The 5,650-nt window shown below is 43.6% G+C and overlaps 1 pseudogene; it reads right to left on the bottom strand.

The window, feature by feature from the left end:
* Nucleotides 1-3,790: 3,790 nt before the first annotated feature.
* On the bottom strand, nt 3,791-5,225 carry LOC109394163 (actin, cytoplasmic 2-like; annotated as a pseudogene).
* Nucleotides 5,226-5,650: the final 425 nt, after the last annotated feature.

Raw genomic sequence — 5,650 nt, forward strand, 5'->3', positions numbered from 1 at the left:
AGAGAAATGAGTTTCACATTTCTTTTCTGTAAGAAAGAACATGGCTTCTAATAACTCTTTAATCACTTTTAAACGAAATCTTTCTGTTCAGGTACGTGATTCCACTCTTCCTGTCTTGAGTCCTGACTCTGGTCAGGTAATGAATTGCAGGATTTGGGGAGTGGAAAGGATCTTAGAGACTGTCTAGTCCAAATCACAGCCTATGAAGGGATGCTGTCCACACCCTTGTCCCTCCCAACTGGTCATGAGGCCTCTGCTTGGATACCAACTTGTGTCTCTATTTTATGAAGCTATTTTCTGGAGGAGGTGGACTCATTTTCAAAGATGAGCAGGATAGTCAGACTAGATGCAAAGTCATCTACCACTCATGCATTCTCTCATTGCTTTGACAAGTATTTATCGAGCATCTTCTTTGTGCCAGGTAGGCTTTGTGTTGGTTCTGAGGACAGTGGTCAGCAGAGTAGATGTGATCTCTGTCCTCATGGAACTGGGAGTAAGGGAGAGAGAAAACAAACAAGTGCACAGAATCTTTAACTAAGAGTCTTCATTTTTCTCCCATCACCCAAATGAAGCCTGGGTATGAAAGTATGGGTTAGAATTTCTTAAAATAACTACTTGTTGGAAGAGGCAAGAAGTGTCATAAATGGGAGAGTATTGATATAACTTAGATGTTCTTGATGAGGAAATAATCAAGTATTTATTTATTATTATTATTTTTTTTAAGATTTTTATTGGGAAATTGGGGTAAGGGGAACAGACACGTTGCTGTCCTTTTGTTCTTCAGTCTAGTTGTGGAAGACATTGCTTCACTGGCCCAAGTTGGCACCATCATTGCGCTCTTCCCGGGCGAGGCACATCAGTCGCCGGCTTCTGGACGGCCGCTCACTGCGGCTGCTGGCCGCTCACGCTGGCTGCTGGCTACACACGGCAGCCCATGGCAACCCACTGCAGCAGGGGCTGCAGCCTACGCCGTCGCCGGCGACTCACAGCAGCCCAGCTCCAGGTTGAGCTGTTGTTCAGCATCTTAGCTGTAGAGGGCAGTGTCACTGGCCCTCATATGTGGGATCCGAACCGGGGCCCTCTGGCATCCCAAGCCAGCTCTTAACCAACGCACCACTCGGCCGGCCCTAATCAAGTATTTATAATACATACTATTTGGCAATATTATATAGCTTTAAAACTAACTTGGAAAAGAGTTTTTATTGATTTAAAGACCCTTATGTTCTAATGTTAAATGAGAAAAAAGTTGCAAATGCAGAAATAATGTTAAATGTGTTTTCTGTATATACATAGGCCTAGAAAATGTAAAAAATATACCAAAGTGTTTTCTTTTCCACTTTTATTATTAAATATGTTATAAATATGCAGATAAAATAAATTTTTAGTGAAATGTATAAAGAAAACAGCTATGTAACTACAGCCTTATCAAAGAGTAGAACATTGCCAGCATCTAAAGTCTCCCTTTTCCCCTGTCCCCTACCCTCACACATATAACATATATCGTAATCCTCTCTCTTCCCTAGAGATAAAAACCTTCCTGACTTTTATGATAATCATTTTGTTATGTTTTTTTCACATAGTTTTATCACTGTATGTATTCCTAAGCAATATGAATTCGTTTTGAACTTTACATATGTGGAATTGTAATTTTCTTGCTTCTTTTTTGGTCAGCATTATGGTTGTGGAATTCATCCTCGCCCTTTTGTCCAGCTGTAGTTAATTCCTTTCATTGTTTCAGTGTTCCTTCGTGCGAATGAATACCGCACAGTTTATCCATCCTACTATGGATGGGTGTTTGAGTGGTCTCCAGTTTGTGTGTACTACAGAGAGCGGCGCTACCACAATTCTTGTGCACACATATTGTACATGGTGTATTAAGATCGTTTACTGTGTAAACCTCTAAGTGTGCTTGCTGGGACATGGGAGGTACTGGTTATTTAGTTTCTACATTCCCACCCCTGTTCCATTCTTCATTTTTTTCTGCCTTGCTCCTTTGTGAACCATAGCACCCGATTGCTCTGCCTCAGCTTTTAGTTAGGGTTGGCCAACAGGAGGCAACAGCATGAGCTTGGAGAGTGGGAAATAAGAACACCTGGAGTATTAATTCCCTTGATTTCTTCTCTGCCTCCCCACAGTTCTGGCAGTGGCTGCAGCACATTTCTTCTCCAGCTCTAGCTCTCACACTCTTTCTTCCCCTTGTGGCTTCAGGCTTTGTGGTGGTAAAGGTCTCTCATTGTTAGTCCCCAGTGGCTTATCATTTCTGTGGTTCTTTTTTTTTTTTTTCTTTTCAGCTGAGCCATCCTGCCACCTGTTGGCAGCTCAGCTCAGGCCAGGACTCGAACAGCTGTTGCTCAGAGCTCACACTCTTGAGTGAGCTCTTAACTAACTGAGCCACTCGGCTGGCCCATTTCTGTGGTTCTTTTAACCCAGCCTGCTCACACCTTTGTAAACAATGCATTTTTAAAACTCTTGCACTCAAACCGTCTTAAACATGGCATGTCTTTCTTCCCATTTAAGGTACACAATTCTGTGACTTTTAATATATTCACGTAGCTGAGCATCCATTACCCCAATGAATTTTAGAATATTTTCATTACCCCCAAAAGAAGCCCTGCAGCACTTGACATCACTCCCAATTCCCCCATCCTCCCCCAGCCATAGTCAACTACTAATCTACTTTCTGTCTCTAAAGATTTTTCTGTTTTGTATATTTCATATAAACGTAATTATACAATATGTGGTCTTTTGTGACTGGCTTCTTTCACTTAGCATAATGTTGCTTTTATGATTCATCCATATTGTATCATATGTCAGTACTTTATATCTTTTTATTACTAAATAATATTCCATTATATGGGTATACTGCATATTAATCCATTTATCAGTTGATGGACATTTGGGTTGTTTCCACTTTTTGGTAATTACGAATAATGCTGTGATGCATTCTGTACAAGGTTTTGTGTGGACTTGAGTTTTCCTCTCTGGGCTATCTTTTTCTTATTGATTCATAGAAATTCTTTATGTATTCTAGATACTAGTCCTTTGTCAGTCATATGTGTTGCAAATTTTCTCTAACCAGAGTCTTCTTTTTTTTAGTCTCTTCATATTCTTTTCTTTCTTTCTTTCTTTCTTTCTTTCTTTCTTTCTTTCTTTCTTTCTTTCTTTCTTTCTTTCTTTCTTTCTTTCTTCTTTCCTTTCTTTCTTTTTTTACTGCAGCACTTTATTTTCCTCACAATGATGTATTGCTGGGGCCTAATGTTCTCACATAATAGTAGAAAACCAGTTTGTTGTCATCTCTTCAAGAACTGAGAATTGTGTTCTAAAACCTTACATAAATTAAAAGGAAATTTACAGGTGTAAATGCAAACCATTTCCCAGCGCGAGGCAAATAACAACCCATGTGTTCTGGCAGGAAAACATCAGCTAAGAAAGGAAAAGTGGTCCTGATGCTCGGACCTTCCTAATCTGCATCAGACCCGCAGGACACAAATGACGACTGGTTCAGGACTCTTACCAGCCCTTGGAGAAATCCTGGAATAGGTGGCTCTGCACATTCTTACCCTGCACGGATCCAGAAACGCATGGCCTCACAGATCACCAAGCCATTGGGCTTCTCTTGCATAAACCTATCCTCACTTCAGCCACCAAGTGACCCAGCTGCTTGCACTAGGGGTTTAAATCAAAGTTATGTACAGGGTAGTAAACATGTTCCAAGGGAGCAGTTACCTTGAACACAAGGTTAACATCAGCAACCAGGTTAACAGTTCGGAGCTGACATCAGATACAAGCTTCAAGGACAATTTCTTTTCGAAGGCTTATTCCAGTTTCTTGAAGCTAGCATGTCTGCCAGAGCAAATTTAGGCTTCGAGTAACTCCTGCAGCAGAAGCTTTGCATGCACTCGCAGTCCGCGGAGAAGCACTTGCGGTGGACAATGGAGGGGCCTGACTTTTCATACTCCTGCTTACTGTTCCACATCTGCTGGAAGGTAGACAGCGAGGCCAGGATGGAGCCACCAATCCACACCGAGTACTTGCGCTCTGGCAGGGCCATGATCTTGATCTTCATTGTGCTGGGGGCCAGGGCCCTGATCTCCTTCTGCATCCCGTACGCGATGCTGGGGTACATGGTGGTCCCACCAGACAGCATTGCGTTGGCCTACAGGTCCTTTCGGATGTCGATGTCACACTTCATGATGGAGTTGAATGTGGTCTCTTGGATGCCGCAGGACTCCGTACCAAGGAAGAAGGGCTGGAAGAGCGCCTCTGGACACTGGAACCGCTCGTTGCATATGGTGATCACCTGCCCGTCTGGCAGCTCCTAGCTCTTCTACCAAGGAGGAGGAAGATGCAGCGGTAGCCATCTCCTGCTCAACGTCCAGGGCAACATAGCAGAGCTTCTTCTTGATGTCACGCACGATTTCCCTCTTGGCCGTGGTGGTGAAGCTGTAGGCATGCTCTGTGAGGATCTCCATGAGGTAGTCGGTCAGGTCCCAGCCAGCCAGGTCCAGTGGCAGGATGGCGTGGGGGAGGGCGTACCCCTCGTACATGGGCACAGTGTGGGTGACCCTGTCCCTAGAGTCCATAACAATACCAGTGGGGTAGCCAGAGACATATAGGGACAGCACGGCTGGCACGGCCATGTACATGGCTGAAGTGTTGAAGGTCTGGAACATGATCTGAGTCATCTTCTCACGACTGGATTTGGGGTTCAAGGGGGGCCTCAGTCAGCAGCACAGGGCTGCTCCTCAGGGTCCACCTGCAGCTCTCTGTGGAAAGTGTGGTGCCAGTTCTTCTCCATGTTGTCCCAATCGGTGACAATAGCGTGCTCGATGGGGTACTTGAGGGTCAGGATGCTGCACTTGCTCTGGGCCTCATCACCCAAGTAGCTATCCTTCTGCTGCCCCATGCCCACAACGGTGCCCTGGTGTCTGGGGTGCCCAACGATGGATGAGTACACGGCCTGTTGGGGGAATGGATGGGGTAGGGGGAGGGGCGGGCAGAGGGGCGTTATCGCCAGCAAAGCCAGCTTTGAACCTGCCAGAGCCATTGTCGATGACAAGCACAGCGATTTCTTCTTCAATTGCGATCTGGGGTGGCGGGGTGCAGAGGAAAGGACAGCAGAGCGACAAGAGAACAAAGAGTGGGAGCTGGCTGCAGAAAGTGAGCTTTATATTGTCTTTTGATGAATAGAAGTTCTCAATTACAAAGTAGCTAAATTTATCCATCTCTTCCTTCCTGGTTAGTGCTTTTGGTGTTCTAAGACATTTTTCCTACTTTGAGCAAATGAAGATATTTTCCTATGTGTTTTCTATCAATTATGTAGCTTAGATTTAGATTTTTAGTCCACCCAGACTTTTTATGATGATAATGAAAGATAGAGATATTCCAACAGAAAAGATTCAATTTCTTTTGCCAAATGGACATCTAATAATCCTATCAACATTTAATGAAAACTTTGTATTTCCCCATTGAGCTTTACTGTGACCTTTCTTGTAAGATTAGCTTTGATGTATGGATGAGTCTAATATAACAGAATATTACGTTGATCCCTGAGCGATTGCCATACTTTTCTGCATTTTTCAATTTTTCCACAGTAAATATATATTATTTATACAAACACTCAGGAAAAAATGTTTCTAGAGAGAAAAGT

Source organism: Hipposideros armiger, unplaced genomic scaffold, assembly GCF_001890085.2.
Source record: "Hipposideros armiger isolate ML-2016 unplaced genomic scaffold, ASM189008v1 scaffold_12, whole genome shotgun sequence".
Classification (NCBI taxonomy): Eukaryota; Metazoa; Chordata; class Mammalia; order Chiroptera; family Hipposideridae; genus Hipposideros; species Hipposideros armiger.